The sequence below is a fragment of the Carettochelys insculpta genome, chromosome 6, assembly GCF_033958435.1.
Source record: "Carettochelys insculpta isolate YL-2023 chromosome 6, ASM3395843v1, whole genome shotgun sequence".
Lineage (NCBI taxonomy): Eukaryota > Metazoa > Chordata > Testudines > Carettochelyidae > Carettochelys > Carettochelys insculpta.
The window spans coordinates 115085580-115096296 of NC_134142.1; the positions used below are offsets into that span (position 1 = coordinate 115085580).

A 10717-nucleotide genomic window follows, 5' to 3' on the forward strand; every position below is an offset into this window, starting at 1 on the left:
TTGGCTCTCGATCCGCACGGGTTGTACGGGTTCTTGCGAAAGACGCCTTCTGATTGGCCCAACGAATGAAGCCGGGGCTCCGGCGGCCCCAACGCAGGCGTTGTGAGTGGCACCCAGCAGCCGATTGGCTGCTCCCGGTTGCCCTGGCGACCGGTGCGGGTCGTGAGCCTCACAATGAGGGGAAAACACGACGCAAAGCAAGGTCATTCACACCCGATGGTCAGCCCCCGTTCCCCTCCCCGCGGCGAGCATCCATCGCCCTCCCCTCTGAGCTCAGCTCCTCGGCCTCTTGTGTGGGCTAAGCTGCGCTGCCCCCCCACTGTGTGAACGGGTTCCACCCCAATCCACCGCTCAGCCCCGACTCCTTCCAACTCTCAGCTGTTCCTACCATCCCCTCTGTCGGTCCTCAGGGTCCATCCCTCCCTCCCTCTCTCTCACGTGGCTCAGTCTCCCTCTCCAGCTGTGCCCGCCATTTCTCGCGCTCTCACACCCTCCCAACACAGGGAGGATCGGTAGCCACGTCCCCACCACAGGGGAATTCTTTGAGGAAGGGAGGAACTTAAGCACTGGCAGAGCCGTGCAGACGCTGGAGAAGAAGAGGAAAGGCGGACGTAGCTGCAGGGGTACTTATGGTGGGCTCTGAGTGCCTCTGGACAGACAGGGGGGCCTGGGGTCTAGCAGAGGCAACCTTATTTTATGTTTGTTTTAACATGTGGGCATTTAAAATAAGATTATGACATCATTCAAGAGCTGGTGTTTAATTGATTTAGTAGGGCTTGGGGTGATGGTGCAATCTGTCCACTGCAGTGACTTGCTGTTAGAGCATTATGAGAGCTGTTGCTGCATGGATATATTTACTCATGGTAACCAGTAGTCCCTCTATTTTTAATATCCCTGGACAGAATAAATGTTGTTATATGCACAAAGGTATGTGTGGTTGTGCACCACCACTAGAAACACATGTGGGTGGTTGTGGCCACTGTGCTAATCAGCTGGGTGGCACCTGAATCTTTTCTGGTGGCCACTAAAGCACTCAGCTTCCAGGGAACACTGATGGTAACCAGGAATTCCTTTAGCCCAAAGTCTTGTGGAAAGATACAGGATAATTTTAACACAATGTTATTTAGTTGGAGTTGGTTCACACATGGATAACAAACTGCACACATTTGACCTGTATAGAAGGGTGAACTCTGGAGGAGGGGTAGCTGTGTTAGTCTGTATCCACAAAAACAAGGAGTTTTGTGACCCCTTAAAGAATAACAGATGTATTTGGTTATTTGACTAAGTGAGTTTTTGCTCATGAAAGCTTTGCCCAAGTAAATCTTGTTAAGTCTTTAAGGTGTCAGAGGAAAATTGGTTCCTTTGCATTGTTTTAAAGTTTTGGTTTCTTTAAAAAGTCATTTTTTCACATTGGTAATATGAGAAATATCTTGCACATACTTATTTTTCTGGAAAGGCTGACAGTGTTTACCATGTTGGGATGGTGACATCATAATCAGCTGAAGTCCTTGGCAGCTTTCATAGCCCTCAAATGGAGTGGGAGGGAATGTTAAAATTGCATAAGGCTTAATACCATCTCTTGTCATAAAAGAACAATATAGGTACAAGCCACCTTTCCACAGCCATGATCCTGAGCTGCTTCTCCCTCAGCCATGTCCCCCAGCATACATTAGATTGGTCATACCAAGTCAGAACAGTGGTCCATTTAGCCCATTATCCTGACCTCCAGCAGTAGCCGGTGAATAAACAGAGCATGTAATGTCAAGTGAAGCATCCCTTGTTGATGATTCCCAGTTTATGGTAATTACAAGCTGAGGACCCCAGAAGGATGGGGTTGCATCCTTGACCATGTTGGCTAATAGTCCTTGATGGACCTATCCTCTGTGAACTAAATCTTTTTGGACCCTTGTGACAGTTTTGGCCTTCACAGCATCCCTGGTAACAAGTTCCATAGTTTGTCTACACATCAGAGTAGTGGAGGAGTACCTCTAATACCAGCTGCCAGTGGCTTCAAGGGACCACTAAGTAGATGGAGATCACTGGGGAGCTGGGATGAGTCATGCTTTTTATTTCCTCAGCCAGTTCTTTCCAATGGCATCCCCCATCTGGTCCATGCATCCTGCCCTGCCTCTTCACCCCATGAAAATCAGGGAAGTCAGGAGAGTTTGGTTGGCTGGTTTAGAGCTGCTTTTTGTTGTCAAAGAAGCCATAGCGCAATGAAAATTATGGCTGACTCACGGCTGAGGCATATTAGTCTCTAATAATTGTCAGGAAAGGTGGTCCAATGGCTATGGTACTTAAGACCCATCATGCCTCACTTTCTATCAGTAATATGGGGCTACTACCTCTTCCCTACCTCACAAGGTTGTTGCGAGATACTCAAATACTATGACAATGGAGGCTATGTGAATACTACTTTTTTGTTTTGATCTAATTTCAGGTGTTAGGTCCAGTGCACCAGTGTTGGTTGGAGTTGGTGGCCAATGTTATACAGGAGGTCTGAATAGATGAACTGGTAGTCCCTTCTAGGTTTAAACTCTGTGACTCATACTAAATAGATTCAGTAAATCTTAAATGATTTGCTAAACAAAATTCCTGGTAGAGAAATATAGTGGGAGCCTAAACTACCATTGCCTGTTTTTATATCTATCCTGTGGACAGAAGCATCTTGTTTGGTGTGGACAGTGCTCCTTGTTGGCACAGCTTAGAACAAAAATCCAGTTTACAGTGGTCTTGTGGACTTAAAACTGTTTGCTGGTGCTTTTTGCAGCTTTTGGTATAGAATTGTCAGGCTGCTACCTAAGGTGCATGTCTGTGACAGGGCCACAGGAACGAAGAAATTTATGCAGGAAGGCATAGTGGTTTCTTTGCTAATCACACCAAAAATGAGCAAAAATGGTGAGATCCTCAGCTAGTGTTATATAGCATAACTATATTTGACTGCAGTGAAACGAGGCTGATCAGGTGAGGATCTGTCCCAGAAAGTTTTATAGGTGGCTTCCTAAATAAATGGTCATTGCAAATGGCTGTCAGAGGGCCCTGGTAACAGAAGAAGGGATGGAATGTTGAGGGTCAGAAAGTTTTGTGACAGCTGGGAATGACAGTTGGTCTCTCATGGCTGATGACAGATTATTGGAAAGTGGCATTTATCTGGAGTCACAGAAAAGCCACTGATGCTAGGTTACAATGCAGCAAGAAGAGTTCTGTAATTGAAAAGATCATCCTTTAACTCAACCTGTCATTGCACCATGCAAGCAGGAGAGTCAAAGGAAAGGAAGTTTTGGTGTTATGGGCTTCAGGACTGCCCTTATCTCACTCTGCTTTATCATGTGGTAGAAAACAGGAACTAACTCCAGCAATTTTTTTTTCCTGTGACTAGAACTTTCTGATTAGGTTTCTTTACAGTTGCTATCAGAGTGGGAAAAGCCGAGAAATCAAAGAAGAAAGCTGTTGCTGTATTCCATTTCTTACAGAGAGATGATACTATCCACTTGTCGAAAGTGTCTATTTCATCTCTTCATCTGACTCCAAACTGTTGGTAGTGATTGTCTCGCTGACATTTGCTTCACCTGACCCTTCTGCCTCAAACACTGAGAGGAATGTGTTTCATCCAGTCAAAGAACTTAATGAAAGGCAGGAAAATCACCTCATTTTAAATCTTTCTCATTACAGGACAGTCACCATCATTCTTCTCATTAACTAAGGCCCCAATTCAACAAAGATTCACTCAGACAGAACCATGCATCTGTGTGGAGACCTATTGATCAGTAAGCTATTTCCTATATTCATTTGTTCTATTCAGGATTCCATTTATTATTGGAATTTTAAAGTAACATTATAGTTCCATTTATTATTATTGGACTGTTAAGGTAATTTTGTAGAAACATAAGAAACATAGAAACTTTACAATGGCTCATAATTTTGTACACTCAGGTTTAATATAATCCATCCCTGATAGGCCCACATACTGGATACAATTCAGTCAGTTCTAGAGCAGAAAGCTAGCAGGACTGCTGACAAGTGAAGATGACAGTTCATATGATTGTCATGCTGCTTAGCTCATGTACAGCTACAGCTAAGGTCTGATTGTCAACAGCATTATTTTTTTTCTTTCTAATGTTTTAGTTATTCCTTTTTAATTTTGCTTTAGAAATACATTCATTATTTTTTAAAAAGTTATATTGTACTGCCTTTTCTTCTAAAAAAAAAATCCCCAGGCGGTGGATTTGGGTCAGAATCTTCCTTACTGGCAAGAAGGCCTTTCACCTCTAAGTTGAAAATTCTAAGTCAATGGTGACTAAGAGGTGTTACCACCTCAAGGCTATTCTGTGGTCCTTAGAAATTTAGTTTTATTCTTGTCAGACTAGTTTTGAGCAGGCTGGTGATCACATAACACGTTCCATTGGAACTTGCTGCAACTTTGTTGGCAGTCAGTACAAACAAGCCAAGGACAAATGAGCTCAGACCTCAGTCCAGTACCAGGGGAAGTCTGACTCCCACTAGTTTCACTGGCCATTAGATTAGGCATATACAGAATATTCTTTTAGTCCCAGAGGTGGTCCTTCCAGGTTGAGCATAAGGCACATTGGTGGATCAACATAAGAGAAGTTTGTACTGACATACCTCTACTGTACCTATTATGTGGGTGAAAAGAGAACTTTACTCTAGACCTGGCAAACTGGTCTTTTCACAAAAGCTAAATTCACATTAAAACTAGAAGGAAAAATCTGTGACCATATTTTAAATACTTGCAACTGTGTTAGCACTTTACTTTGTTCCCCATAGAAGCTCTGTTATTAGTGGACAATATATACAATAAGGGTTTATTTTTGCTGAAACATTCTGGTATTAAATTGAAACAAAGTTCGTCGCCAAATCTGAAAATAGAATATAAAATTAATTCCTTAAACCTACATGAGCAAGTAGTTAAATTACACAAATGAGATTTAGACAGGATTTAAATCCCATTCTTATTTCAGTTCTATCTTAGTAACAGAACCAGGAAGTTCAGGGTTTCTAACAGATGTTTTACTCTTACTTGTTAGAGTCAAATGTTCCTATGTATGTCCCCTCAAATTCACTCTTATTTCTTCCATATCTCCAGTTGGAGTGCAGTTGTGCAGCCTTTTGTTCAAGTCAGAGTCTTCAGCCAAGCTCCTTGCCAGTTACTAGCAGTGGGACTCCTCGCAGGTTATGCTCAAAGAAGCTAGCAGTTACTTACCGTGGCAGCTTGGTCTTTGAGGCATGATCCCCACTTGTATACAGAAGCTATTAGTTCATGCACTTTAACTACAATATGGCAATTATCTTGAATAAAGGTTGTGGTAGGGAGTCATTCTTTATGCGGCAGTTGTTACTTCTCTCGATCACCCTCTAGCTGGACTGCTCTAGGAACTGTGTGCTGCTCTGGTCAGTCACTGTTTGAGGTGTCCATCAGGGTACATATGTTCCAAGTTCCAAAATTAATACGTTTCTTACGTTTTTGACCGCTGGGATGGTGATCCTGCTGGACTCGGCTGTCCAGCCAAGAGGAACAGAGGCAAGACTAGTTTTAGGGCACCTTTTCTAGTCCCCCCACTATATGGGATGAGCAGAGTGGGTCTTAAAAGTTTAATTGCTCACTCATGTGTACAACTGCTGAAATGCTCAGCCTGCCCCAGTCCTTGAGCAAGATGACTGAATCACAAACCCCATGCCTGTGTGCTGGTCTGTGAATAGGAACTTCCATATCTCACTATCCTGTTCCTCTTGCCACTTGCTGGTCACCACCAGACTTTTGACTTGTGCAAGTGTTGTTTTCCCAAACCTGGAGGATGCTTCTGTGGGACTTCTTTTAGAGTGGGGAGACTGGTGCATAACAGTCACCACACTGTTCTTGTCAAATAAAGGGCTTGACACCAGTGACATGGACACCATGATGATTGGAAATCCTATGTCAGCTGTAGCCTTCACAACCATTCTAACATTACAAAACAGTTTCATCTCCATTGTGAAGTTATCCTCTGTCTGCTTTGCTGTTGAGGACTTCTTGGATCACACGTTGTCCAGAACCTTGCCCTTGATCACTCTGCCACAGGTGACCCTAAAGGAGCACATGACTCCAGGCAGTGTTACTCTCAGGATCATTGAAACACATAAGCCTCTCCACCATCTCAAGATGGTGAGGCATGGAGAGGTTTTGAAAACTAATCATTTCCTGGTGAATAATACCATTTTGAAATGTATGTAGCAACATTATAAGTAAAGTATGAACATAAGCTGAAATCAAAACTGAACTGTGTTTACCAGACAAATCTGTCAAGTGCATTAATCCATTTCTCAAAAACAAAGGACAAGTTGTCACCCTTAGACAGGTCTCATCAAAGCTGTTAGGACATCACCTATCAAGTGACCATTCTTTGGCATGGAAAGGAGCCGGAAGACAATAGACAAAGCACATCTGCTTTGAACATGAACAGGTGAAAAGAAACAGCATGGAACTTCCTCCAGCAGACTCCAAGTCTCCTTACTCTTGTCTGGAAAGAACTTTATCTAGGTGTTGCTCTCAGGAAAATGCATTTCAAAGGATGCTGAACTATAAAAAGTGAGAGGCAAAGCACCCTAACTTCTCTCTTACTGTCCATGTCCCTGTTTTCAACAGAAACAGCTGTTGGACTTTGGGAGGAGATCTTTACCTGAAACATGATCGTCAATGCTCCTGAATGCTCCTGAAAACCTTTGGTAAGAATTTAACTTTGGACTAAGTCTAGTCTGGTAAGTTTAGTACAAGGAAGCATTTTATCTTCATTTTTCTTGTAACCACTTTTGACTTTAGTGTCTTATTGATTTTATTTACTTAGAACATACAACTTTGGAGTTAAATAATAAACTTGTTTTATTCTTCAATCAAAACTAATCCAGTGTTGTGAACTGTTTGGGCAACTTTGTTTGGTGCAAACTGTTGTATCTTGAATGACTGAGACTGGCAGTGGACATAATATATCTGGGCTATCTAGGGAAGAACTGGACAGTGCAAAATACGTTTGGTCATGCAGTTTAGGGCTGGGAGTGTGTTTGGGTGGCCCTTCATGTAGTAACCAAGGCTGCTGGGAGCCAGAGTGTGGCTGGTGTTTGCTAACAGGCTGCTGGGTCACACTTGCTGGACTACACGCAGTCCTTCAACATGTGAACCTGAACGCTGTTTGTGAGGAGCCCAGGTTGGAAGCCACAGCAGCAAAGCATTGTGAAGCTACCCAGGTTGGAGGTCAGATGATGACATAGCCTCCTCACTTGTGTGGATTGCGTCCAGAATGTTATACTGAGTGAACGGTGAGGAGAGTCCAGCTTTCACTGTCGACAAAACTTTATGCAATTCATGTGTTATCCAGATTAGGGTTTTCATCTTTAACAGCAACCACTAGCTAGAGGGTCCATTAAAGTTGCACATTTAGAAACTTTTTCTAACAGTGAGATCATTTAGAGAACAACTAATCAAAGAGGAAGACGCTTAAAATATCATTTAGAGGTGTTCTAGAGCAAACTACATGAAGTGTAGCAGCTCAACAAATCCAAGAGATTGTCACAGGGTGAAAGCAGATAGTTTTGCTTCTCATCCTTCTCAGACATACACATCAAGTTCCAATTGGTCTTGGCTGAGACCTTTAAAACTAAGATCTAATCAGCCCTTCCAAAGCACTAATGCTAAGGTTTTTAACTCTTCCTAGAAACTCTGGACACACAGTCCCTGACTAATATCAAACAGTTGTTCCTAACTTCCTTAAGCAGCTTTTAAAATATCATCCTAATATCCCAAGGCATTTGTAAGATTGTCTTGCTCTAGTATCCTAAGAGAATATTTTCCCTCTTTCCCCAACTTCAGAAGTGGCTGAATTTTATGATTGTACATGTCTGTGGCTTGACTTTCCATGGACATCTGTGGAGCTATGCAGGCGTAAAACCTGTGCAAAGGATTGGAGACTTGGGCTCATATACTGTGAAGTGCTCAGTTACCCTTCAGGACCAAGAACATTATATGAATGTCAAATATTACTGGCAGTGTCCAGATGTGGTGCTGTTTCAAAAGCCTCACAGGTCATTTGGGGATACAGCCAGTTTGTAGGCTGTGGGACTGATGGATTAACTCTAGGGTTGGGCTCAGGGTTTGTCTGGCTTTTGTTTGATGTGCAGTACTTGGAATTTTAATGGCTTAATTTAGTTTTCTTTGAATTTTACCTTAAGTGGAGGAGTAATACAATTATTGATATTACTAGTAGAAGACACATTGCTAGGAATTAAATTTGACATAGCTTTACTTCAACCCAGTTCTCCAAGTAAGTCTGTGCTCACTATGCACTAACCCTTTTCTTTTAATATTTAATACAATATTTGATGTCCTTAGCCCAAAAAGTAAATATCAAGGAGTTCTCAGCTCTGCTCTGTTTTGAAACAAATGAACTTACAAATCTGGCTAGTTGTATATTAGCCAGATATGGGGACTCCAACTGAGTAATGTGTGAGTTGTGGCAACATCAGGACTCCATATAAAATCATTATTCAGACTTAAGCAAATATTGATTCAAACGAGAGATATGACTGCGGTTGAAGAGGTTATAGTCTGAGACTGAGCTATCTTAACACTCACCTGTCCCTCTGTTCTCAACTCTGAAGTGACTACCGTGTCAGTTTGAGCTTTTCGGCACTCTGCGTTCCCACTAGCCAGCCTTCATGTGCATAATTAGCTTCTTCTCTATCCTTAGGTCTAATGCTTGTCATGGTCCCACACTATGTACAACTTACTAGGCCATAACTTGCCAGGTTATTGATCCTGTAGTCAGACAGTTTTTTTGGCAACAGAAGGGATGATTTAGAAGAAATGTTTCTACACTGGGCACTGAGGGCAGTGTATAGCACAGTTTGTTATACAATGTCTAGATGCTATAGTGATGGGTAGCAAATAAGTTAGGATCATGCATATGGAATCTGACATTAAAATATAATGATCTCCCGCTCCCCTCCCTGCATTTGTGATAAACTGGATGGGTCTGTTATTCATTTCAGGAAGTTCAGAGAAGGGAGTGCTCCAGTTCAGTTTGTCTACAGAATGATGCAAGGAATGGTCTGCTGTATCCACACAAGTAATCTGCTATTTGTTGCAATATAGATATCTTGTTTACTTAGCCTTGAATTCCAATTGCTCTGCTGAATAAGAGTAATATAAATCCTTCTGAATGCATTTTATATGTGCTAGCTTTCCAATGTCATCGAGGTGCTTTATTTTCTTTAAAAAATGTGTCTTTAGAGCTAATAAAAGAGATTACACTCACCTGCAGGCTGAGGTTCTGCATTTACCCACCGAAGAGATTCACTGAAAGCAATGGTGGTACAGGCTTTTCCAACCTGGTTTGCAGAGACACCTTAACACTGATCAGGAGGCACCTCTGGAAGGGGTGAAAAGAGTCTAGTTTCCAGCTGAATGCAGCTGCTTTGGAGCTCCCTTCTGAGACTACCAGTTATGGAGGCCAGTTAGTGGGATGTAACTGGGGTGGGCTTTTTGCTCTTCGGGGAGCTGTACTGTAATTATCATCATAATTCACATAGGCCTCCAAACAGCCAACCGAGTTCACAACTGTTGGTCACTTGTGAACTGGGAAAGAGCCAAACCAGTGATCTAGAGGAAGAAGGCAGAAAATTCCATTGACCACCAGTCCTGTGTGTTACATTAATTCATCACAATCTCAGGGGGTCAGCAGCCCCTGGCACGCGTGCCAAGAATGGCATGCACGCCAATTTTTGTTGGCACATGGTGGGAACTCAGCCCCACCCATCCTCCCCTGCTACACTGTTTACATCAGACATAGTGCCAGGAAGGGGATGCGTCATGGAAATGAGGGACTGGGGGAGACTCCCCCTGCCCTGCTTCCATGGGAGTTTGTGCAGAGACCCCTCCCTCCAATGTCTCATGGCTGCTCAGGGTTGGGCAGGGGTGACTGGGGCTGTGGGGCAACTTGCTCTCTCATGCCTGCTGCACTTACCGGCGCTGGGAGCTGCTGCAGGACAGAGAAGAGAAGGGAAGGAGGAGCGAGGCTCCCTCCCTCTCAGGAGGGAACAGAGGTCTTGCACTACAAGGGGAGCAGGTGGTGCTGTGCCATCTGGGGGCTCTGTGGAGGATGCTTAGGGCCTGGACAGAGTGGTAGCCATGGGCTACAACTCCTGTTCCAGGTGTGTGGGTGGGTTCAGCGCCAAGCGGGGAGCTGGGAACACTGCGAGGTCAAGAGACATAGTCAAGCTCAGAGCCGCAGCAGCCCGGTGAGGGACCATGTGCGGAGCCGCTGAGCCCTGTGGGGAGGGCAGACCCCCATGGAACTGTTCCTGGGCTCTGCTGGGGACAGTTGGGTTACTGCATGGGATGATTCTGCCCTCAGGCAGATTTCTAGGCTATCCCTTCCCCTCCCCCCAGGGCAGGTTCCCCCCAAACCCTGTTAATTTGTGTTTTATTTTGGCACAATTTTTTTTTAATTCTTCTGTTTCTGGGAGTCAAGAGGTAAAAGCCGGAGTTAGTTAAAAAAAAAAAAACAACTCCTGCTTCTAAAGGAAACTTCAGAAAGCTTCTTATCCAGATCAGACAAGGCAGGATCAGGCCCCCCAGCTGTCAGCCTCACTTGTGCGGACACACATGACCAATCACATAAGCCCCTCACCCTGGTAAAGCTCTCTCCTGGGCTGGAGTTGTGTACAGCTG

General features: G+C 43.7%; 1 long non-coding RNA gene across 1 annotated transcript; it reads left to right on the forward strand.

The window, feature by feature from the left end:
• Window positions 1–509: 509 nt before the first annotated feature.
• On the forward strand, window positions 510–9276 carry LOC142014001 (uncharacterized). The gene is made up of 4 exons (XR_012645852.1): window positions 510–632; window positions 3673–3767; window positions 6641–6720; window positions 9037–9276. It is a non-coding gene; the product is annotated as an uncharacterized LOC142014001 (long non-coding RNA).
• Window positions 9277–10717: the final 1441 nt, after the last annotated feature.